This window comes from Gadus morhua, chromosome 22, assembly GCF_902167405.1.
Source record: "Gadus morhua chromosome 22, gadMor3.0, whole genome shotgun sequence".
Taxonomy (NCBI): domain Eukaryota; kingdom Metazoa; phylum Chordata; class Actinopteri; order Gadiformes; family Gadidae; genus Gadus; species Gadus morhua.
The window spans coordinates 22,372,345-22,398,408 of record NC_044069.1 but is presented as its reverse complement, the minus strand read 5'-3'; the positions used below and the strand labels follow the sequence as shown (position 1 = coordinate 22,398,408).

The window sequence follows — 26,064 nt, the reverse complement described above, 5'->3', positions numbered from 1 at the left end:
GATTCCGTGAGGCCGATTCTGTCGACCAATTAACGGACGGCATGTGTAGTTCCACCTTTTCGGCACCCTTGTGCCGAAAAGGTGGAGCACTCAATGTGTGTACGATGTAAGTCGCTTTGGATAAAAGCGTCTGCTAAATGCCCTAATTGTAAATTGTACAAAAGGCTAAAGCAGATTTGTACATAAACAGAAATAGTTTTAAAAGTGTAACAGTGTTTATTATATTTAAAAAATATAGGCAAAACCTTATCAAAAGTGCAACTTTTAACATCAAAGGACCAAGTGTTCAGCATGTAAACAGTTTATTTGTCAGGAACATTTACAGTCGTGCAGTTTTAAATTACAAATCCAAACATTCAAGCTAAGACATAAAGAACAAAATGTAATCAAATCAAAGATACACCACTTATTGTATATATTTTTTCTTCATTATCAAAATTTAAATGTAAAACTGTTCACATGAACACTTTTAAGTAAACCTTAAAAAAATAAGACAAAAGGGCATTATGCATTTAAAATAATAATAGCTGCTATAAACAAGTGTTGATGACATAAAAACAAAATAAATAAATATGTAAACAAATCAACAGAACAGAACTGATGTATTCCTATTCTCTCCATCAACGAATAAGATGCTGCTGATCAAGCATCATGTATGTATGCATCTCTATTCACTTGAGAATCGACTGAAAAAAACGGAAAAAATGTCAACATATTTACTTTGTTTGGTTTAAAGTGTGATCTAAGAGGCGAATCAATGTACCCGCTGGCACTGTATAGTCTCTCAGATGGAACACTGGTTGCTGGGATAAAGAAAGCTTTCTTGCAATCCTGGCAAGATGAGCCAGCTCTTATGCACGGCCCCTCAACCGCACCAGTGGATCTCCGTCAGTTGGAATGGATGGCAGAGAATTGTAGACCTTGACTTCCTCCTTCACTGAATTTTCTGGGGTGGCTCGAACTGAACGTCTTTGCTGCCTTGTTGGGAAAAAGTGTCCCGATTAATGCCACACTCCGACACTGAAGGAAAATGTGGGTTCTAGAAAGAATGCTTCTGGTACAATGTTATTCATTTCAGCAAATGCTTATGGCATTGCTGATTAAAATAATGCCATTTCCTTTCCTTATTAGTGCTGACCGTTGTCCTAGGTAAACAAATCTGCTTGCGCCATTCAGCTGATCTAGCTGCTAGCTCGTATTCGGTTGATTCCAACATCCATTTAATGATATATGGTTAAATACCGTAGTCACTGTCAAATAAAATTGTTCAGCAAACAAAGTTCATGGCATTTTTTATGCCTTCAACTAGCGCTAAATAATGCTATAAGAATAATGTTTTCACAGTTTCACTGTCTCATTGTGAATGAAAGTTTAGCTGATTAGCTTAGAATATTAGCTTCTGGATGCATTCTAAATACATACGCTGGGGTAGGGCGCTGCACATAGATTACTGTTTACTTTATTGACGAGTTAATAAGTTAGTCAGACGGATCCTTGCTTTCTCCCTCAACTTATCTCCATGCAATGAATTTCAGCTAAAACGTTAACGTTAACTTACCTTGCATTGGCTATAAATTTGTGGGTGATGGTCACGGAGATGAGATTGCTGCCTTTAGCAAAAACTATTTTCCTGCACGTTCTGCAGACAGGATAACTGTCTTCAATCAACTGTCCCTCGGCATTCTTATAATACCCAAAATATGTCCATACTTCAGAGTTAGTCCTCTTAGAGGGCTGATAGATGTCCTGAGCGCTGTCGTCTCCTCCTTCCGCCATGATTCAGACTTCAAGAAAGTTTAAACGCAGGTTGTAGGCTACACAGTGCGCCTGCCCGACAATTTCGGCAGACTGGGATGAAGCTGTGAATGATTAAACACAGATTCCACACCGTGGTAATCCAACGAGATAATACTTTTATTTGAAATGAAAACGGTAATTGCTATTTTCGACTTTTTAGAGGGGTTTACCATAAACACCGGTAACCGTTACATCCCTACTGTCCTCCTTGAGCCTCCCGAAATGTCTTGAGATATTGATATCCCCCCTCCCCCCTGTTGATGACTATTTTAGTTGTTTAATTTTTATAATGTTTTCTGTGCAGGCTATTTGTGACTGTAGGCTACTGCTGCCTGTCTTGGACAGGAAACTTGAAAAGGCGATTTCTTATCTCAAATACGTATTTTTCTGGTTAAATATTGAAATTAAAAAACATCTTAAACTCTCAAGTCAGGTAGCCTTCTCCTTGAGCCACCCAAAATGTCTTGCGATATTGACATCCCCCCTCCCCCCTGCTGATTGCTTTAATTGTTTTATTTTTCTACAAAGGCCTTACCACCATTGACACGCCCAATCTCGTCTGATCTTGGAAGCTAAGCATGGTCTGGCCTGGTTAGTTCTTGGATGGGTGACCGCCTGGGAATACCAGGTGCTGTAAGTGGTGTCGGTTGGTGGCCAATAGGTAGAACTCTTCCCTCTGGCCTTAATACCAATCCCGATGCCCCAGTGCAGTGACGGGGACACTGTGCTGCGGAAGGCGTCGCCTTCGAAGGAGACGTAAAAACGAGGTCCTGAATCACTGAGGTCATAAAAGATCCCAGGGCACTTATTGCAAAGAGTAGGGGTTTCCCCGGTGTCCTGGCCCCCTAATCATCCTCCTGTATGATTGGCTGACTCATTAATTCCCTAACTCTCCATCTCAAGCTGGTGTGTGGTGAGCGTTCTGGTGCAGATTGGCTGCCGTGCGTCACCCAAGTGGGTGCTACACACTGGTGGTGGTTACTGAGGTCCCCCCTTCACTGTAAAGCGTCTTTGAGTGTCTAGAAAAGCGCTATATATATTCAATCCATTGTTATTATTAATGTTTTGTGTGTAGACTATTTGTGACTGTAGGCTACTGCTGCCTGTCTTGGCCAAGACACTTGAAAAGAAGATTTTTTTAATCTCAATTACTTATTTTTCTGGTTACATATTAAAATAAAAAAACATCTTAAACTCGTCAGGTAGCCAATGTACAATCCATCTTATCTTGCCATCGCACCCGCCCCCCCCTTCTCCCTCTCCCCCTCAAAAGCCTCTGCTTTAGTTCACTATAGTTAGGTAGGTTGCTGCCTTAGCTGTTGTTACACTTAGTTCATTTCACTAAGGTCCTTCTGTAAATGAACAAAACTTTCAGTTTCAGAAGAAGCTGTTTGATATTATTTTCAACTAACCAATAGTATTTGCCATGCATTTAAAAAATGTCAATGCAATTTGAGCCCTGAATAACAGTAAAGGCTATTGAATGTAGAATACTACACTTTCGATTGAACAATTACCCCTGTTACCCATAAATTGACTCATTTTATAATGCAATCAAATGCTCACTAGGGAGAACATTATTATGATTGCTTCATAAGGTAAGGAGAAAATTATTATGCTTGCATTGCTATGCTTTCAATACGTAATAGGTGAACCAAAATGTTATACGTTGTAACATTATAGGCAAATTGTAATTATATTATGTGCGCAGCAATTTGTTGGTACAGCTAACCAACACATGCAAACAGACCTCACACATTAACGCTCAACACACTTGGATTGCAGTTCCAACCGAGCTGGCAGAAAGGACCTAACATGAACCATTCACTTTCGGTTTCCTATCTCTTTTAACCAGTTGAAATAATATAAACTCAACCTCACCTCCCAGATTAACAGAATGGTGAACACAGGACCTTGCAGCCCGTCTCGTCTCAGACCTGTATGCGTTTCGGGTTCCATAAAGGGACCACAACAATTGTCATAACTCACCTGACTTCCTGGTTTTGTTTATCATGTAAAGAATTTGTTTTAATTTGTATTTAATTTTGTTTTATTTACGATTACATGAACAGTGTGGTGTTAGTTCCAATATGATAACTAGGGGTGGGAATCTCTTGGCACCTCACGATTCGATTCGATTCCGATTATGAGGTCAACGATTCGATTCTGAAGCGATTATCGATGCATCTCGATGCATCTCGACGCAACAATTTTTTTTATGTACATTTCCATGCGTGATTTTCACAAATATATATATACATCTGGGTTTGCTACTCAGAGTTTGCTAATCCTTTCCTACTTTTGTGATGATCATTAAAGACATCAACAGATGAATTAACTTATCTAATATTTCATAAGAGAGAAAGCTTTTGTCACAAATATGACTTTCTATGAACAATGTAATAATCAATGCAGCTTGCTATGGAAGCATGCAAAAAATAAGTTTCAGTTTTATTTTCTTTCTAATCTTTCTTTTCTATGTCATTAAAGGAAAAGCTGCTCTTGAATTAGAAGGAGTTCTTGTGTCTTGAGTTTGCTCACATGCTATGCGTTGGCTGAATCGCAATCGTGTCAAGACAAATCAGATTGGCCAATACACACTGAAGATAAATTCAATAATTTAAAAATCACAAAAATTATCCCACTCTGGTGAACAGAATGTTGCAGCAGGCAATGATTATTAATTTATCTGCATCAAGACAGAATCGTTCTAGCGAGAATCGCGATGCATCGAAGAATCGATTATTTTTCCCACCCCTAATGATAACCATTGTACGTGAGCCATTATCAAGTGTGCTACATTTTTGTTTATCTAAGAAGGACATGTGTGGCTAGGCTTAACCTTTGGATGACATTATCACACTGGACGTGATGACTATCATGGCTAGAGTAACAAAGAGACTTCCTGCAGTCCCAGCTATTCATATACACGCAATTGGTTGAGGAAACCCAACCAGCTACCCAGCTCTGCTTCAAACATACGCCACCACCTCTAACCCCACTGGCGGCTTATTGACTTCAGAAATACACAAGTCTTTAACACACATGTGTGAGATAATGGATGGAGAGAGAGAAAGAAAGAAAGAGAGAAGGAAAAAAAGAAAGAAAAAGTGTATCGAACAAACAAACAAACAGACAAACCAAAAAGAGAAGACTCAGGAGATAGGAGATTTAGGGGGGAAACAGAAGCAAATGAGGACAGATAGGAAGGCTACAAACACAAGCATGCAGCGAGTATGTTTCGGACAGCTGTATTGACAATGTTTCTATCAACACTTAGAGCGCTCCGGTGGGCTGGTTGGCCTTTACGAGCCTGCCCTTAGTAATGGACTGACAAAGGGAAAACAATTACAATATCTTCAACAATCACATTTTCCATGTAGATAACATTCAATTAATCAGAAATCCAGTCTAGACATTGTTAATGTGGTAAATAAATATTCTAGCTCGAAAGGTGATTTTTAATGGAATATCTACATAGGTATATAGAGGCCCATTTCCAGCCATCACCCCTGTGTTCTAATGGTATATTGTTTAGCTAATCATGTTAAAAGGCTAATTGATGATTAGAAAACCCTAATGCAATTATGTTAGCACATCTGAAAACTGTTTCCTGGAAACATGAAATTGTCTGGGTGACCCAAAACTTTGAACGGCAGTGTATATTTAATATATGTAAGACCATAATCATCCAGTAATATATCAGTGACTTTTAACCCAAACTTTTAAACGGTAGTGTGTATACACATATATTGAGAGTGAAAGAGAGAGAGTTGTTGTGGTCTGGATAGAATAGCTTGACCGGCTGCTTCCATGTAATCAGCCTCATCATCAGTCATTCATTTTCCAATCAGGGCTCATAGAACAATTACTATGATACGACTGAAGCTGTGGAAATGCGTGCCTGTGCTTTTCAATAGAAAATAACGCACAGACAGCCTCACGAACACACACACACACACACACACACACACACACACACACACACACACACACACACTCATGGCATATGGTGGAAGGAGCAGCCACCACCCCCTCCCCGTTCATATTGGACACCAGAGCATGGAGTGTTCTGTAGTGGCCGATTGAGCAACAGTGCAATAAAGCACCCAGGCCAGGCTGTTCAATGAGCTGCTGAAGAACGAGGGGTCCCACCGTTGACCCCCCTAAAGAAACCCTAATAGGTCCTCCTCGAGTATCTGCTCCCAATAATCGGCAACATGCAGGCTCAGCCAGTCTCGCTACAGCTTTCCACTTAGTTCTGCTCCACTTGGGCAATGTGTGTGTGAGGCCACAAGGTCTAGGAGGATCTGTCTCCTTCACTAGAGTAGAATGGGATATCTAGAAGAATACAATAAAAATCGAATTGGGGATTACACAAATGAAAAAAGACAACTACAATAAATTCTTAATACATAATTGTGTAGATAATTGTTTTTTCCAGATTAAAATAACACATTTGATTCAAGCCCACGGAGCGTTTATTCAACACTGGCAAGTGGTTTTATGTCCTTTAATCGTATACAAAGGAAACCACACATACGTTTTATCAATATTGAAGCAAGCAGCAGAGAGGCAGAGGAACTAGCGCTTATCTGCCCATCTACTGTGCATTTATAGAGTCAGACACCAGACAAGTACACGTTTGGGCGCGATTGCAGGAACGCAGACACAGTCATTCCCCAAAACACCCACACAGACAGACAAAGACCGACAGATGGACAGATGGCCACAAAGACAGAAAGACACACTCCCACATGCAGTTTGACAAATAGCATGTGACTTGCACTCACTTTGTACACAAAACAAGCATAAGACACGACTTCTCCTAAGAGTTCCACCTGTTCCAATAATAAGGCATGATTCTTGAGTACTTGAGAATCTAATTAATATGAAGAATGATTCTTTCCCTCTTGCTCCATCTCTCCTTCACTCTCCATATTTCCTTCTTTCTCCCTCCTTCTGTCCTTTTCTTTCTCTCCTTCTTCTCTTCTTCTCTCTCCTTCTTTCCATTCTCCCTCCTTATTTCCTTGCCTTTCTCTCTCCCCTGAAACATTCACAGCATTGTAAAGTCCATTAGGCCTACTCACCCAAAGTGCCACAAGAGAATGAACTTTGAATCACTGGTGCAGACGTCAGACACAAATTAAAGTCAGTTTATCTGTCTCACAAACCTTTTACTGCTGAGAGAGGGCAGTCCAGAGAGGTAGCTTATCTTACTTCTCATTTTAAAAGAAAATCTACACCCATTTACCAAAAACCTCATGCATGAAACTGTAAACATGATGATATACTAAATACCTCTGCCGTTATACCCTCTTCTTCAAAAGTTATAGCTGCTTCAAATTCGTGCCACTCATGGAACTAGTACATGCTCCAAGTTGTTAAAAGTTCACTCCTATACAGTCGTCATAATACTCAGCCATATTTTCTCACTACTCCCAGTAAGACGATATTGACCAACTTTTTACAGCACTCCAAATTTCAATTAGGCAACTGTAGGTTACAGGCTACAGTAAACACAGTTCCAACACTGGATATAGACCAGGTTCAATTGAAGGCAGTTATTCGTGGTAACAGAAATCTGGAATGAAGTATTAGTATGAGCATTAATACTGTAGTACAGTAAGTATAAGTACTGTAATATAGTGACACATAGGTTGCACCTGCCTCCACCCTGCCATAGAGACAGGCAGGCCTAGAGAGTAGGCGGTGATTGAGTGAGTTCTTAAACTCTCAAAGATTCTTACCTTTTCTTTAATTTCAAGCGGAAGAAAACAATTTTGCTAGTTTATAATCCCACGGAATCAACACTTCTGTCCCAAGTTGACGATTGTTCTGGAACTCTCTCTCTCTCTCTCTCTCAAGTATATGTGATAGAAAGTCCGCCCCTTTATTTTCTCTCTCTGTTTAGCTCACTGGCTCTGTCCCCTCTCTCCCTGCCTTCTCTCTTTATACACCAGCAAGACCACTCCCCCAGTCCCTGTGTTCACTGCCTCACTTTGCCCACTCCATGCCTGGAATGCCCTCACTCTGACATGTTCTCTTTACCCACCCCCCTTTCTCTCTCTATGCATTATTATAATCCATCTCCATTTTCAGTTTTTTTTCCATTATCCTCTGTTTTAAAAATTTGACTTTCTTTTATTCTGCCTCATCATACCACTTACGGAACCCATTGTTTCACGTTTTTTTATGGTTTTCCTTTTCCATGAGCGGTTTATTAATTAGCCATTAGTATCATATGTGTTAACTTTAATCCGGATAATCTCTCTCTCTCCTCTCGACACTGAAGACTGAGGAGCCCAGCTGTCTGCCCTCTAGTGGTCAGAAACAACATTACACCTTTAGCCCACACTGCAGGGCTTTGAAAATGTTGAACTAGGCTGCAGTAGGGGTTGATCTTTGGTTGCTGTGTTGTTCCCTTGGCTGCAATAGGGCTGATTTACAAAAAGTAAAATAAAATGCGACAAAAACTGTATTTCGCTACGATACTTGATTTGAAACATCAACGGACACCACTAACCACTCGGTTAGTTGCATATTTCTGAAAACGATTTATGTTTTTCTAACTCTAGGTCTATGATTGTAGGTGTAGCCGTCTAGGCTTCGTCTTCTGTCCCTGTCCCCTGAAAATTTCAGCTCTGCACCAATCAACGTGGGCACCACCCACATTCCCCCCGGTAACGGATATATAACCCGGCGCTGTTCATCCTTCATGCTATTCTTTCAACAATTGGAGGGAAAAGCAGGTGGGAAATTAGAAGGCTAAGCCTACATCATAGAACTAGAGTTATAATAACTATCGTTCTATTTCATGTAGGCTATGCGGTCTAGGCTTCGCCTTATGGGCTAAGGTGAAGCTGCGAGCGGAGCCCAATCAATGTACCACTGCTGGACCCCAGTCATAAAGACCTAGGTCACAGGGCACATCTGACTCAACCCGTATTTCATATAATCTATAAAAAACAGGCGATGCAGACGAACAAAGCTTCTCCTACGTCCGCTGCCGCTGGGGGCGGAGCTAGGAAAAAAACCAAGCCGCCAACTGCGGCGAGCAGCAAGGCCCCTCTTATGTCTGCTCCCGACGAGAGGTGATAAAAATATAAACTCTTAATACCAGCGTAATGCTGGGATGTCACAATGAGGCAAAGCAAAGACGGTGTAGCCTACATGAAATAAACAGCGACAAAGAGCAGCTAATTCGGCACATCAACGCAGCGAAAAAGCTCTTACTTTACAGAGAACACACCAAGTTTACGACATGACCGTATGCGACGGTAGACTAAAAGTCTACACAAGCTCACAAAACCTTCTCAATAAACGCAAAGCGTATAAGCGATAGGGGTTGCGGATCAATTATAGTATAAATTGGAAATTAAAAATGCTGGTTACGAACCGTGACCAAAGCCAGAATAATCTGTCAATTCCAGCGTAATGCTAGGTGGGTCACCACAGGGTGACAGTAGAGAGACTTAATCGAGGAGCAATGTTGCAAATCGTAACAGCTCCGAGAGACAAACCTAGCCAAGCCTGGCGCCTTGAGGCGCTGTCACGTTAAAATTGTACCGGGGGCGAAAATTGTACCGGCCTACGTCATCAGTTGTTGACAGCTTGACAAGTGATTTGATTGGGTTGTCCGTTGCCGGGCAGGTTTCAAAAAACATTCGGCTCATGTTTCCAAAGACGAAATAACATAATACAGATAACGGATCGCTAGATAACACTTGTTTTTACTTTATATTTGTATAGTATTGAATTGTTTAATATAATTTAGCTAGTAAACTGAGTGTTTAAAGCAGGTTTCAAAAACCATTCGCGCTTATGTTGCCGAACACCAATTAACATAATACAGATAACGGATCGCTAGATAACACTTGTTTTTACTTTATATTTGTCCTCATCCTCATCCTCATCGTCATCCGCTTATCCGGGGTCGGGTCGCGGGGGGAGCAGCTCAAGCAGGGGGCCCCAGACTTCCCTTTCCCGGGCCACATTGACCAGCTCTGACGGGGGGAACCCGAGGCGTTCCCAGGCCAGTGTTGAGATATAATCTCACCACCTAGTCCTGGGTCTTCCCCGAGGTCTCCTCCCCACTGGACGTGCCTGAAACACCTCCCAAGGAAGGCGCCCAGTGGGCATCCTTACCAGATGCCCGAACCACCTCAGCTGACTCCTTTCTAATGCCGCTTTTCCACTGCATGGTACCAGCTCGACACGACTCGACTCGACTCGACTCAGCTCGCCTTTTTTGCGTTTCCACCGCGAAAACATGGTATCTGGTACCTGAAGTGGCTGCTTTTTCTAGTACCGCCTCGCTCTAGGTTCCAAGCGGCTGAGCCGATGCTAAAAGGTGACGTCGGCAGACGGCCGGCCACTGATTGGCCAGAGAGTGTGACGAAGTCACGAGAGCGACATGGCACCCATGCTGGTAACAGCCATAGCAGCTCCGCAGCCAACATATTCCACTTCTTCAACATGCCAGCTAATAATACGAACACGAATACCATCGCATCGATGTTCTCCATTGTTGTTATGTGGGTTCTGTCCATGTGTGGGTTACGTAGGTGTTGTTTGCGTCGCGTACAAAAATACGTCACGGCCCTTTCGCGCAGCCGACCCCGCCCACGTCCCGGAGGTACTATTTGCGGTGGAAAAGGACCCGCGCTGCTACCGTGTCGAGTCGTGTCGTGTCGTGTCGTGTCGAGTCGAGCTACATGTGCGGTGGAAAAGCGGCATATGTAAAGGAGCAGCGGCTCTAATCCGAGTTCCTCACGGATGGCTGAGCTTCTCACCCTATCCCTAAGGGAGACGCCAGCCACCCTTCTGAGAAAACTCATCTCGGCCGCTTGTACCCGCGATCTCGTCCTTTCGGTCATCACCAGAGGTGGAAAGAGTACTAAAATATTTTACTCAAGTACAAGTACTGTTACTCTGTTGAAATTGTACTCGAGTAAATTTACCGGTCAAAAAATCTACTCAAGTAAAAGTAAAAAGTAAATAATTTAAAATGTACTTTGAGTAAAAGTAAAAAGTTACTTTTTTACAATCAGTGTTTTCTGCCTCTACTGTGATGTGCAAAAGCCCACCTGGGAAATCGAAAGCCCACCTGGCAAATTCCCATTGTCATTGTGACACAGCACACAGTGCTCACTGCACACAACAGAGCTAGAGCTGCCGGCGCGCAGGGGCACAACGTTCAGTTTTTTACATCCCATAATTCATTACCAGAACACGTTTTTTTTGTTTCAGTGAGATTTTTTTTTACTCAGTAACGCTTGTGCTGTAAAATGTACCGAAGTACATTACTCCAAAGAAAATGTACTTAAGTAAAAGTAAAATTACACATTTTAAAAAGTAGTTAAAAAAGTACACAAAAAAGCTACTCAATTACAGTAACGCGAGTAATGTAATTCGTTACTTTCCACCTCTGGTCATCACCCAGCCCTCATGACCATAGGTGAGGATAGGAACGAAGATCGACCGGTAGATCGAGAGCTTTGCCTTGCGGCTCAGCTCTCTTTTCGTCACAACGGTGCGGTAAAGCGAACGCAATACCTCATCCGCTGCTCCGATTCTCCGGCCAATCTCACGCTCCATAGTACCCTCACTCGCGAACAAGACCCCGAGGTACTTGAACTCCTTCACTTGGGCTAAGGACTCATTTCCTACCCGGAGTAAGCAATCCACCGGTTTCCTGCTAAGAGTCATGGCCTCAGATTTAGCGGTGCTGATCCTCATCCCAGCCGCTTCACACTCGGCCGCCAGCCGATCCAGTGAGTGCTGAAGGTCACAGGCCGATGATCCAATGAGGACCACATCATCTGCAAAAAGCAGTGACGAGATCCTCAGACCACCGAACTGCAACCCCTCCCCACCACGACTACGCCTCGATATCCTGTCCATGTATATCACAAACAGGATTGGTGACAAGGCGCAGCCCTGGCGGAGACCAGCACCCACTGAGAACGAAACTGACTAGCTGCCGAGAACACGAACACAGCTCTCGCTTTGGGAGTACAAAGATTGGATGGCCCTGAGGATAGACCCCCTTACCCCATGCTCCCGCAGCACCTCCCACAGTTTCTCCCGGGGGACCCGGTCATACGCCCTCTCCAGATCCACAAAACACATGTAGACCGGAAGGGCATACTCCCAGGCCCCCTCCAGGATCCTTGCGAGAGTGAAGAGCTGGTCCGTAGTTCCACGTCCGGGGCGAAAACCGCATTGTTCCTCTTCAATCTGAGGTTCGACGATCGGCCGAACCCTCCTTTCCAGCACCTTGGAGTAGACTTTACCAGGGAGGCTGAGAAGTGTGATACCCCGGTAATTGGCACACACTCTCTGGTCCCCCTTTTTGAACAGGGGAACCACCACCCCGGTTTGCCACTCCTTTGGCACTGTACCCGACTCCCACGCGATGTTGAATAGGCGTGTCAACCATGACAGCCCCTCAACACCCAGAGCCTTTAGCATTTCTGGCTGGATCTCATCAATCCCTGGGGCTTTGCCACTGCGGAGATGTTTGACTACCTCAGTGACCTCCACCAGGGAAATTGACGACGAAACACCATCAACCTCGAGCTCTGCCTCCAACATAGAGGGCGTGTTATTCGGATTCAGGAGTTCCTCAAAGTGTTCCTTCCAACGTCCGACGACCTCCTCAGTTGAGGTCAACAGAGTCCCATCCTTACTGTACACAGCTTGGATGGTTCCCTGTTTCCCCCTGCTGAGGTGCCGGATAGTCTTCCAGAAACACTTTGGTGCCGACCGAAAGTCCTTCTCCATGGCCTCTCCGAACTTCTCCCACACCCGCTGCTTAGCCTCCGACACGGCAGCCGCTGCAGCCCTTCGAGCCTGTCGGTACCTTGCAACCGAGTCAGGAGTCCTCCAGGATATCATGTCCCGGAAGGCCTCCTTCTTCAGTCGGACGGCTTCCCTGACCACCAGTGTCCACCACGGTGTCCGAGGGTTACCGCCCCTTGAGGAGCCTAAGACCCTGAGGCCACAGCTAGCCACCGCAGCTTCAGCAATGGAGGCTTTGAACACCGCCCACTCTGGCTCAATGCCCCCAACCTCCACAGGAATGCCAGAAAAGCTCCGCCGGAGGTGTGAGTTGAAGATACCTAGGACGGGGGCCTCCTCCAGACGTTCCCAGTTCACCCGCACTACTCGTTTGGGCTTACCAGGTCTATCCGGAAATTTCCCCCATTCCCTGATCCAACTCACAACCAGATGGTGGTCGGTTGACAGTTCCGCCCCTCTCTTTACCCGAGTGTCCAAAACATGCGGCCTCAGATCAGATGACACGATCACGAAATCGATCATCGATCTTCGGCCTAGGGTACTCTGGTACCAGGTACACTTATGAGCACCCTTATGTTCGAACATGGTGTTTGTTATGGATAATCCATGACTAGCACAGAAGTCCAATAACAAACGACCGCTCGGGTTTAGATCAGGGAGGCCGTTCCTCCCCACCACGCCTCTCCAGGTGTCTCCATCGTTGCCCACGTGGGCGTTGAAGTCTCCCAGCAGAACTACGGAGTTCCCTACTGGAGCCCCATACAGGACTCCATTCAGGGTCTCCAAGAAGGCCGAGTACTCTGAGCTGCTGTTTGGTGCATACGCACAAACAACAGTCAGAGTTTTCCCCCCTACAACCCATAGGCGCAGGGAGGCGACCCTCTCGTCTACCGGGGTAAACTCCAACACCGCGGCGCTCAGCCGGGGATTTATGAGTATCCCCACACCCGCCCGGCGCCTCACGCCCTCGGCAACTCCGGAGAAGAATAGAGTCCAACCCTTATCCAGGAGTACGGTACCAGAGCTGAGACTGTGCGTGGAGGTAAGCCCCACCAGATCTAACTGATAGCGCTCCACCTCCCTCACAAGCTCCGGTTCCTTTCCCCACAGCGAGGTGACATTCCACGTCCCCAGAGCCAGCTTCTGCCGCCCGGGTCTGGTCCGTCGAGACCCCTGACATTCGCTGCCACCCATGTGGCTGCGCACCCGACCCCAACGGGTCTTCCCACAGGTGGTGGGCCCATGGGATGAAGAGAGGGGGGGTGCCACGTAGTTTGTTCGGGCTGTGCCCGACCGGGCTCCGTGGCAAACCCGGCCACCAGGCGCTCGCCATCGAGCCCTCCGTCTGGGCCTGGCTCCAGACGGGGGCCCCGGGCTTCCTCCGGGCCGGGTCACATCTCCTCTTTTTACGTTATTCATTGGAGTTCTTTGAACCATTCTTAGTCTGGCCCCTCACCTGAGACCACTCTGCCATGAGAGACCCTACCAGGAGCACAAGGCTCCAGACAACACAGCTCTCAGGTTCACAGGGACACGCAAACCTCTCCACCACGATAAGGTGACGGTTCCAGGAGAGGACATATGACTTTATATTTGTATTGTATTGAATTGTTTAATCAAATTTAGCTAGTAAACTGAGTGTTTAAAGCAGGTTTCAAAAACTTGTCTTGTCATGCTCAATGAAGGAGTGCAATCAACGAGCATGAAAGTTTGCGAATGTTCAAGAACCTTCCTACGTCATTCGAAGCGATCGCCCGTTGCCAGGCAACAGACAATCGCGTCGTCTGTTGCCAGGCAGTTTTGGAATTTGTCAACAACTGATGACGTAGGCTGGTACAATTTTCGCCCCCGGTACAATTTTAATGTGACAGCACTGCTGTCACACTAAATTTGTACCGGCTGCCAAGTTTGTACCGGGCGCGTCATCCATACGTAATCCATTCCAAACCTGCCTGTCAGATGATCGCGTCGTCCGTGAGCGCAAACGTCGTCCGTTTGCGCTCATGTTGCCAAAGACGAAATAACATAATACAGTTAACGGATCGCTAGATAACACTTGTTTTTACTTTATATTTGTATTGAATTGTTTGATCAAATTTAGCTAGTAAACTGAGTGTTTAAAGCAGGTTTCAAAAAACATTTGCGCTCATGTTGCCAAAGACGAAATAACATAATACAGAAAACGGATCTAGATAACACTTGTTTTTACTTTATATTTGTATTGTATTTAATTGTTTAATACGAGACTGTTTAAAGCAGGTCAAGGACGAAATAGAACAATACAGATAACGGATTGCTAGATAGAAGGTTTGCGAATGTTCGTGAACCTTTCACGTCATTCGACGCAATCGTCCGTTGCCAGGCAACGGACGAAGCGATCATCTGTTGCCAGGCAGATTTGGAGTGGATTACGTATGGATGACGCGCCCGGTACAAATTTGGCAGCAGGTACAAATTTAGTGTGACAGAGCCACAGGTTGAAGCGTATGCGTCCTTTGAGACCCCCTTTGATATATAAGAGACCCTATACAGCTTACTTAAATGTTGTAGACTCAGTCACCTATTGCATCACTTCCTTTAGGGCTTCGGCCTCCTAATTGATCATTGTAGTAGGCTATAATTGAATGCCCTCTTTCATATTACCTCCACCACTGGGACGTGGCAACAATTCTCCAAATCCATATGAGGAGGGGGGGGATGCTTGTGGACAGTAGGGGTTTACCCTAGGCATAAATAGGAAGTAAAATCAGGAGAAGGAATGACCTCTCACAAATATTTATTGAATAAATTGTTTCAAATAACCCTCCCTCGTTAAATCAATGAGCTTGGTGTTTTGCTTTCAAAAATTAGTTATAGAAGAAGTCTAAACTGCAGAAAATAAACACATCCAAGCTGCCTTTTAAGGATACCTTGGAATATCTGTCTATTTTTCAACCATCGGACCCTAGTTTACGACAAAAACAACCCAATTGACGGCAGCTCCTTTGCCGCGTGGTTTTTAGAGCCACGAGTATTAGAGGGGCCGGTCGATAGCAACCACCATAGCAACCATGACGGTCAAGTGACTGGATTCAGCCAGAGAATAGCTGTGTTCGAAATCGTTCCCTATCATGGATGTAGTGCACTAAATAGGGTGCACGCCATTTTGTAGGGTGTTCGAATTCTCAGTGGTCCACTATATAGTGGACTGAAAATAGGGTACATAGATGTTTCCTACATGTTACTCCCGTATACCACAATGCAATGCGGTTGTATTTTTCCAGGGGAGAAGAAGAAGCCGAATGACCGCGAAAACTAATACATTTAATGATGGAGTCTCCGGGTTTCGTTTAGAAATGTCAACAATTTATTTGGGATTTGACATAGAATATTTAACATTAAAAATTAATTAAACAAGGAAATGTAACATTCAACATCAATACAACCTCCAGCTTTCGTCGTGAGTGCCAGGTTTGTTTACATGATGTGGGCGCATCTGTCTGCGTCACACAAATACCCGGCGCATTTACTGACGCAAATGACGTTTAGAAATGTTCAGCGTAGTGTCCGAATTCTCGTTCCCTATTCCCTATATAGTGCACTATATCATGTACACTATATAGGGAATAGGGAACGAGTGTATAGGGAGCGATTTCGAACACAGCTAATGTCTAATATGAGGAGAACTGGCACTCGCGGGTTAGTTCCGGTTTTCTGGACTGGTTGCAGTAATAATCTTTGACCACGCGGGGCGCTCGTAGGCGAGTCCAGAATGAATGGGAGCCAACGGGGTTTTATCCTCCGAATCCACTTTTCTCACGATGTAATTTTTTGTCAAGTAATTTGAAAGTTTCTATCAAAGGGTGGGGCTAAGATAATAAACTCAGCTGAATATTGCATTTTTTAAGGTCACGTATCTGTTCTAAAAAGGCGTTAAAAACATGCGATGACGTCACCCACTGTAATACTGTCAGAGGTACTGCTTTACGGCAGTTTCTAAAGCACTTCCCTTTTCCCGCAATGATTATGAGCCATTTCTTTCTCCTAAAATAGAAACCTGGATTAGAATCATAATTTTAAGACTGCATCAATTTAGTTTACATCAGTAAACAATCTGCTAGAGAGCAGTGTTCTGTTGTTCTCCTCATGCCTCTTCCTTTCTTGATCTCTACAGTCGGACCTTGATGCTGTGACAACGGACAAGTCTTTTTCCTCTGTCCTTTTCCCCTGCCTCTGTTCAGTATGTTCAGTGTTGTTAAATCATTTCTCTCTTTTTTTTATTAGTTACTGTTCTTATTGTGTTCTTGTTAGTGTGATGTTTGAATAAACTTGCTGTTGCAATGTTGGTATAATGTTTGTATAATTACTGTTATACAACTGTTACTGTTTCAATGTGACCCAGACCATATTTCTCATTTAACAAACATGTGTAGCTTATAATGTGTTGCATGGCAGAGCAATTATATTCAATGGCTTAAAACAAACCCATCTGTAAAGATCAGTGAATGCATAGAAATCAATGACAAGTGGTGTAGATGGTTTTCCCTCTGTGCAAGGTCATTAGCCCAAGTCCTACAAGAAAAAATAACGACTGGAATAGCAGATGTTGAAGTTGTTAAATCGTTAACTAACCATTTGTATGGAACACTCGGTTAAGGTAAGTTAAGTGCTTGCGTCTCGACACTTTAGAGAATGTCTAGCGCGCAACTTGAATTGGCCATGTGCGATATTACCCGGGCTCCAGCGCCACTTTCCTTACAAGGTGAAGCCTCAGGTAGCCTAGGACCATTCATACAGGAGCAAGCAAGAACGTTACCTTTTTCTGTCCTTCGGAAACGAAAAGACGGACAATCCGTTTCCACTGTAAGTGCAGTTTATCATTGCACATTTACGAGGCATTTCTTTTTTAAACTATCTTTATTTTCGAAAAATAGACAATGACAGATTAAATGATATTGAGCGGGATATTGACTGTATTATTTAAGGTGGTCATACCGTACCTACCATGTATGTAACACATTGAACATTGAACACAAGAAATTGAAGAAATTCCATTTATGCCCATGTACTTTCACACCTCTTTTGACTAATGTACGGCCAACAATGTTTCTAATGTGAAGCTTCAGCTTGACGCTCCGTTTTCCCTTCGTCGCATACCTCATCCACTATCCACGATAATAATCCACCGGACCACGACGTGATGTTTTTAAAGGGTTTACTTGTCCAACGCAAAATACAAAAAACAATCCTTTTCCACAATGAGGTTCTTATTAGAGGTACGAGAACGAGAGAGAAATTGAGAGAGGTTATCTAAAAAAATAAAAGGGCCTGCAGGAAAATATAAATACAGTACGCAAAAATTGAGTTAACACGTTTCTGAATGCTCTTCAGCTTCAGATGCCGTCAAGAGGGGTCTCTGGTCGTAATCAGTCGCAAGTCCGTCCCTGACCAATCAGCGTTCATTAGCAGAATGCTAGCGTGTATGGCCAACAACGGCCCAAACTGTAAGAAATCGAAAGGACATAAGTACTCACTCATTTGACTTTTGAACCATAATCTATATTGAACTTGCGGAATCTGCAATAAAATTTGCGATATTTCAACGACAAGCAGGTGAAAGAGGCATAATTAGCCGTTTAGCCCCATAGACTCCCATTCAATCTGGACTCGCCCGCGATCACCCCCAGTGGATGTCTCATGGAACTACAACCAAAATCGGTACAATGGGGCGTATAGGGAGTAGAGATGCGCGGTTGGCGGTTGCAACCGCGGACTCCGCGGTTAAACCGCGGATCGGGCGGGTGACGTGACAAAAAATTATATTTTAATTAAATTCGGGCGGTTGGCGGTTTAACCAACGAAATTCAAAAATATATACGCATTGTTAAATGTCGTTACCTACTTCCAAGCACATTTTGAAATAATCCAATTCTCATCAGGCAGTAAATTGGCCTCTCTGTCTCTATCACACACACACACACACACACACACACACACACACACACACACACACACACACACACACACACACACACACACACACACACACACACACTAACGGAAGCAAAAAAGTTTAAATTAAGTGACGATCCGTCCCATGTCGCGTCTCCACAAACCTGCAAGTCTCGTAGATGAAACTGCCTGGGTTATTTTGTTTCGTATAATTTATATTTTAAAGCAGCCAGTCATTGTAGCCTACCACTCGTGGAATATGGAATTTCAAAGAGATGATGGAGTGATTTGACTCAGAAGTGACATCAGGCATTGGCAGCGCGAGATGTGCAGAACAAGTTAAACTTCTAGCTCAGTAACATCAACACCTAAGAAAGAAGGTAAGAAAAATAGTCGGAAAACTTTGATTTGCAAGGCAAGCAGGCAAGTGTTGGGCTTGTTACAGTAGCCTATATAGCCTTCAATGCGGTGAAATTTCGGAATTAATAGGCTCGAGTCGGCGTTTCCTTAAAAGGCTATCTTTCATTTTGCAAAAAAAACAACACAGTAGGCTATATTACCATATTAAAATGGTGTACCAAATTGCGTTTTATTACAATGATAAAAATGTGTAGGCCTACTAGCCTATGGTAAGGTCAGGTTTCCCGATGTGCTTGGCTATTTTAAAGTTTCTCCCTGTGCATCGATCGGAGACAGACGTCACTTCACTGATAATATTCTGGGGATAGGCTACAACATAGCCAATAGGCTTTCATACTAGGGACTTTATCCTTTAAATATCTTTGCGGCATTGGATCAGTCTCCTTTCAAGAACAGGCAAGAACTTTCTAGCCTCGCGTCAGCAGCGCATATACCTAAAAACAACAGGCGGATGGCGGGCGGGTGCGGTTTTGAAAATTGGTCAAAAAAATTGATGCGGATGGATGGCGGGCGGATCAAGCGTTTTGTGATGCGGTTGCGGATGAAATAATAGCCCATCCGCGCATCTCTAATAGGGAGTGCCCAGGCTCTTCGTAGACGGGCTCTGATTCAGCCCCGTTGAAAAAAATAGAATACCTCCCTACACACTCAGTAGTAGATTAATGATATTTAAATTATTATGACCATGAAGACTTTATTTGCATGGGTTTACATTTCGTTGTGTAGCATGGACAAATCGGAGAAACACTCCCGTTCAGAATGCATTGGTTTACACTTCGTTCTTTGGAGCACGGTTATTTTTATTTATTTATTTATTTTCCGTTTTTGAGGAGTTGAGGATTTTTCTGCAATAATCCAAAATCCAATGGAAAACCCTTTGGCTTTTTGTCAAGGGAACCGAGGGCGACGCTCACTTCCGGGTTTGCCAACATACGTCATCCCTCTCCACCATTCTATACTGTAAAAACACATGTTCAAGTTGAATGATAATGCATGAATTTATTCTTTATTCTGCCATAGTAACACGGTAAATAAATGGCAAAAATAGGCTGAGAACGAATTCGTATTTACGATATTGTAGGGACCCTGGGACAGTTAAATAGTTTGTGTGTTATGTGTTGCATTGTATTTCGTTGTCCGTTATGCCCAGAGCCGGACAGTAACGGAGTACATTTACTTGAGTACAGTACTTAAGTACAATTTTGAGGGATCTGTACTTTACTCGAGTATCATTTTTTGGGAGTACTCATGACTTTACTCAAGTACATTTGAGAGGCAAATATTGTACTCTTTACTCCGTTACATTTCTATCCATAACCGTGAGTACCCGTTACTCCTTCTGAAAAATAAAAGGAGAAAAGAAAAATCACGGAAACCCTCAATTTGTTGTTTCCCTCTCAAACGTGATTCCCTCTCAAACTGATTAGGACAGCCTTCAGCCTATCAGCAATCACCTTCGCTTTCCGCCAAAGCCAACTCCATGGTCAGAATTAGATGAGAGACCATTGTTGATTTGATTGATAAAAAAACGGAGAAACTCACGCATACATAGAATTGTTAGCTGAATTTTCTTTTCTGATATTGCATATTTATGTAAGCTGAGCAATTGTTTTTATGTTCTTGAGTATACTGTTATACTGTATACTATTGTGCTATTGCCATGTTAAAAAGATGAAAATTACTTGATTTTACTTTCAATTCCTTTTACATTCTCCAAGGTGTTAACATTTTTCATAACTCCATGTAGGACGTTTCTATACATAAATGTAAGCACTGTGGCAGTAGTAATGCAATATTTAGAAAACATACTCTTGTACTCTTGATACTCAAGTACTTTTGAAAAACAAGTACTTCAGTACTTTTACTTAAGTAGACATCTGACTGTAGTACTTTTACTTGTACTTGAGTAAAATTTAGCAAGGGGTATCTGTACTTTTACTCAAGTAAGGAAGCTGTGTACTCTGTCCGCCTCTGGTTATGCCAGTTGTTCTGTGTGCATGTATTGTGTTCTTATATATATGTTCTTCTTGTCAATCAGTGTGGGGGCGAATCATTAGGTCAGCTGGGGGAGGGCATTGGAAGAACACGAGGGTGGGGGCCTGCACGTGAGTGAGACCGTGTTGGGGGTTGCCGGGGTAACCGGGGTTTGTTTTGGGTGGGATTTCTGCCGTTGGTTACGGGTTTCAGTGACCTGGAGGTGCGTTCAAGTTCAGCGAACATAGGCGAACGTTCGCAACGAACGCGTTGACATTAAACAATTAATTTTGAACGATTTTTGAACACCGTTCTAAACAAACTGTAAGCGAAAAAAATGGATACGAAGGCCATGGTATTAGCGGCAGCCTCCATGTTAATGGAAGAGTTTACAGAAGACTAAGAGGGTTTGCAAGTGGTCGACCTCGTTGAACGCCTACTGCAGACAACCAGTACGGACAATTCAAGAATAGAGGGCTACGTCACCGAAGTTGTACCCACTTACTGCGATATAACGTTCAAATCGCATTTTAGGATACAAAAGACAACAGTTGAATTAAGGGTGTAGATAGGCTATATGAAACGTTTTATCTATTGCTTTCTGTGTAGGAAAGGAGTTAATGATTTCAATATAGTTTAGTTTAATGCCATGGCAACGAATGTCACGTAGCCGAAGTGTTTGTGGAGAACTACCTCTTCAGACAGTTTGCCTATGTTCGTAAACGTTTGCTTGCTTATGTTCGTTTAACGGAAAATGTTTAAAATCGTTCGCGAACGTTCGCCTATGTTTGCGATTCTGAACGCACCTCTGGGTTCACATCAACATGGGTGACACACAAACACACACACACACACACACACACACACACACACACACACACACACACACACACACACACACACACACACACACACACACACACCAACCCGGTATCACGCCAAGGCGTAAGATAGATACGTCTGTCCACATCGCAAGGCGTGTTCAGGTTCACGCTTTGCCTGACCAAAGCGTCACCCTGAACACGCGTCCTTCTCCATTCGAAATGAATGGGGGAATAGCACCAACAGGGGGCGATACGTTCTCCTAGCATTTGGTGAAATTGTTACGTAGCCATATTAATCGTTATTATCTGAATGGGAAATGCAATATTTTAGGACAGATACACCATTAAACGTGTTTCTAATGACATTTCTAGCGAGAAATGTACATTTTCCTTTCATAACATTCAGTCAGTGGTTGTGTCTGATCTTTAGTTTTATAGTTATTGGGAAGATTTTATCGGCTCGCTCGCATGTTTCAACGACGTCAGGTTACTAGGGACGCTGCTTTCGCTAAACTAGCAGCTCACGTGTTTCCTGCGTTTGTGTTATTGAACCGTTACTTTATGTAACTTTAAATGATATCATCGTGTTAGAAACACGTATATCTGAGAGCAGGGGTGAAGTATTGTTTAGATTGCTGTCAGGTTAGCCTGCTGCAGCCACATCCTCTCGGTACAGTTGTTATCATTTAGCATTAACTAAGCCTGGCCACCAGCGAAGAAGAAGAGGGGGGGGGGACACGTTTGTTGATGGGGGGGGAGACACGTTTGTAGTGGGGGGGGCACGCTCGACAACGAGAGTTGGTTTATATTGAACGCTCGACAACGAGAGTTGGTTTTTATTGAACGAGACTTCAACACGGAACAGCTGCACGAAACGATGGTCACGTCACTCTCGGTGACGGTGTCGACAATAATGAACACACGAACAATGTTAATAGAACAACACACAACCACATAACATCCCGAACCCATTAACCCCACTTAATCCTAACAACAAAACAAGTTAACAAAAGCCCCATTTGTCAACTGAGAACCCCAATTCCCAGAATCCCCCGCGGCTCCGGAACACGGCGTAGTTTATATTAATCTTATTATCTGAATGGGAAATGCAATATTTTAGGACAGATACACCATTAAACGCGTTTCTAATGACATTTCTAGCGAGAAATGTACATTTTCCTTACATAATCTTCAGTCAGTGAATGTGTATGATCTTTATTAATCTTTATTATCTGAATGGGAAATGCAATATTTTAGGACAGATACACCATTAAACGCGTTTCTAATGACTTTTCTAGCGAGAAATGTACATTTTCCTTACATAATCTTCAGTCAGTGAATGTGTATGATCTTTATTAATCTTTATTATCTGAATGGGAAATGCAATATTTTAGGACCGATTCACCGTTAAACGTGTTTCTAATAACATTTCTAGCGAGAAATATACTTTTTACTTGCATAATCTTCAGTCAGTGATTGTGTCTGATCTTTAGTTTTATAGTTATTAGGATTTGATCGGCTCGCTCGCATGTTTCAACGACGTCAGGTTGCTTTCGCTAAACTAGCAGCTCACGTGCTTCCTGCGTTTGTGTTATTAAATTGTTACTTTATGTAACTTTTAATGATATCATCTTGTTAGAAACACGTATATCTGAGAGCCAACCCAGTCGCCAAAAGCATACGTTGACAGTGTACTTTTCGTGAACACTGGATTACGTCGCATTTCAACATAAAATAGCGTATTATACACACACACACACACACGCACGCACGCACGCACACGCACAGACACACACACACAAGCACACACACGCACGCACAGACACAGATACACACACACACACACGCACACACACGCACACGGTGCATTTCGCTGCTAAAACAACAAAAAAAGAATATTCCCTCAAATATTATTACTTTCAAAACGTTGGCCAAAATGGCCAATAATATCATTTTTTATTTGGGATGCTTCTAGGACATTTTGGGTGGATTTTGACGGTATGTGGGGGGCACGTTTTTGGCAGGACCTGGCAACCCTGCGCTGTTGCCCGAGATCTGGATCCACCCCGGCGTGGTGCCGTCTCCTTTTGACCTTTTGACCCCAGACTTCTGGGGGAATCGCTGAATCAATTCATTAGTCAATCAGAAGCATGTAAATATCTTCCCGGTGGCGTAAGAGGACGAACAAGGTGTCCTTCAACATCTACGCTTCCAGGAGATTGCAACGGTGCCACACATGAGCATATTCGAACATGTTTAATGGTAGTAATTAGCTGTCGAAATTGGAGGCCTTAATCAATACTGAGCAGCTATTGATTTGCTTCCCGATAAAGATTTGTCACAAATGACATGTTATTTAGCATCTACACGTTGAGCTGAGTCCAATGACACCAAGAACGACACTCTAGCTAATGGTAACATGTATTTTACATGGTACACCTAGGTCTAGGACATGATCTCGGTGTAGCAAGAGGCCGAGCTTGATCTCATTGGACTCAGCTTAACGTGTAGATGCTAATTAACATGTAATTTGTCAAAATTCTCCATCGGGAAGCAAATCTATAGCTGGTCATTATTGGTAAAGGCCTCCAAAATCGACAGCTAATTACTACCCCGAAACATATTCAAATATGATCATGTGTGGCACTGTTGCAATCGTCTCGAAACGTAGATGTCAAAGGACACCTTGTTTGCTCTGTTGCACCACCGGGAAGATATTTTCATACTTCTAATAGATTGATTCATATTTTAAGGTTCTCGGAGTGAGACTTTAAGTGGCTGCAGCAGAAGTGTTGAGACGAAAGATGATATCAAGAGATTTATAGAATATTCCCATTCACATTATGATTCTTCGTCGTAACATCCGACCAAACATCCTTTACATTCACAGAGCGAAGATTATGAAAGTCCAGGCTCAGCAAGTGCTCCATCTCGTTGCACCTGGACCCAGCGGCTCGCTTGCAAGATTTTGGCCTGAAGTTCTTCCCAGACCTACACCCTAGCCATCCAACATGCATATCTGAGAATCAGGCCTCTCTTTAATAATGACAAAAAGTTATGAGAGAAACACACATTAACTTTTTGTTATCTCATAAGCGGCGTGGTGCCGGCTCCTTTTGACCTTTTGACCCCCGACTTCAAAAACGTGGCCACAGGCCAGCTGTGTCTACATACCTTTAGCCACAAATGTACACCTCCATCCCACAAAAAATGGGGACTAGAAACTAACCTCTGTCTTATGTACATTTACTGTACTGTTGGAGGTCACGCCCCTTTGCCGACCTTTTCGAGATAGCTAGGGATGCTAAAATGTTTACACACATTTCCCGGGGCCCCGTGTACAACATATCCGAGATTTGGAGTTCTAGCCCTTAGAGAAAAAAAGTTTTCCCAAATGGAGTGTCAGAACTCCAAATCTCAGATATGTCGTACACGGGGCCCCGGGAAATGTGTGTAAACATTTTAGCATCCCTAGCTATCTCGAAAAGGTCGGCAAAGGGGCGTGACCTCCAACAGTACAGTAAATGTACATAAGACAGAGGTTAGTTTCTAGTCCCCATTTTTTGTGGGATGGAGGTGTACATTTGTGGCTAAAGGTGTGTAGACACAGCTGGCCTGTGGCCACGTTTTTGAAGTCGGGGGTCAAAAGGTCAAAAGGAGCCGGCACCACGCCGCTTATGAGATAACAAAAAGTTAATGTGTGTTTCTCTCATAACTTTTTGTCATTATTAAAGAGAGGCCTGATTCTCAGATATGCATGTTGGATGGCTAGGGTGTAGGTCTGGGAAGAACTTCAGGCCAAAATCTTGCAAACGAGCCGCTGGGTGCAGGTGCAACGAGATGGAGCACTTGCTGAGCCTGGACTTCCATAATCTTCGCTCTGTGAATGTAAAGGATGTTTGGCCGGATGTTACGACGAAGAATCATAATGTGAATGGGAATATTCTATAAATCTCTTGATATCATTTTTCGTCTCAACACTTCTGCTGCAGCCACTTAAAGTCTCACTCCGAGAACCTTAAAATATGAATCAATCCATTAGAAGTATGAAAATATCTTCCCGGTGGTGCAACAGAGCAAACAAGGTGTCCTTTGACATCTACGTTTCGAGACGATTGCAACAGTGCCACACATGATCATATTTGAATATGTTTCGGGGTAGTAATTAGCTGTCGATTTTGGAGGCCTTTATCAATAATGACCAGCTATAGATTTGCTTCCCGATGGAGATTTTTGACAAATTACATGTTAATTAGCATCTACACGTTAAGCTGAGTCCAATGAGATCAAGCTCGGCCTCTTGCTACACCGA

At 43.4% G+C, this 26,064-nt stretch overlaps 1 protein-coding gene and 1 pseudogene across 1 annotated transcript in view; one reads left to right on the top strand and one right to left on the bottom strand.

Annotated features, from left to right (window-relative positions):
* The window catches only part of tinagl1 (tubulointerstitial nephritis antigen-like 1), a 43,271-nt gene extending 35,537 nt beyond the window's left edge, over positions 1 to 7,734 (bottom strand). Inside the window, exon 1 of the mRNA XM_030347006.1 lies at positions 7,548 to 7,734. The gene's annotated coding sequence lies outside the window, so the exon portion shown is untranslated. The remainder of the gene's footprint in view (positions 1 to 7,547) is intronic.
* On the top strand, positions 2,319 to 2,434 carry LOC115536422 (uncharacterized; annotated as a pseudogene).
* Positions 7,735 to 26,064: the final 18,330 nt, after the last annotated feature.